Here is a 635-nt window from a genome sequence, read left to right as displayed (position 1 = left end):
TGGTCTTCGTGGCTGACTTCCTACCTCTCACCCCTGAGGGCTCCCTGACTCACCCTGTGGCCATCCAACCACTCTCTCCCTCCTTTGCAAGTTGAAAGGTGTGCACCAAAGACTCAGTTTCTCCCTCTCTCTCTTTAAACTATTATGAAAGATTTCAAAATGCTTAACAGATACACAAAGTATAAAGAATATAATGACCATCCCTGCATCACCTGCCTAGCATAAGACACCGGCACCTTTGAGGACACTGGGGAGCCTCCCAGCAGTAACCCTGAGCTGGGGAGTTTCCCCCTCATGGCCCCAGGACTTAGGCAGGTGTCATCAGGACCATCAATTCTTAGATACAAGTGCTGAGAACAGCCCAAAGGTGTGAGAGCAAATCCATGGAGGAAGATTGGAGAAGGGAAGGAAAGAGAGGACAGGAAGCAGTTACCAGAAGATGTGAAAGGGGAAAATATGGGGCTATATTTTAAAGACAGAAAAACACATATACCTATTGCCACTGAGTTGTTCCCACTCATAGCAACCCCATAGGACAGAGTAGAACTGCCCCATAGGGTTCGCATGGCTGTGAGCTTCATGGAAGCAGGTGGCCACACCTTTCTTCAGCAAAGCAGGAGGGTGGGTTTAAACTG

The sequence above is a fragment of the Orycteropus afer genome, unplaced genomic scaffold (genome assembly GCF_000298275.1).
Source record: "Orycteropus afer afer isolate SDZICR_OR568_19922 unplaced genomic scaffold, OryAfe1.0 scaffold00130, whole genome shotgun sequence".
In the NCBI taxonomy this organism is placed as follows: Eukaryota; Metazoa; Chordata; class Mammalia; order Tubulidentata; family Orycteropodidae; genus Orycteropus; species Orycteropus afer.
Note: the sequence above shows the minus strand (reverse complement) of the source record.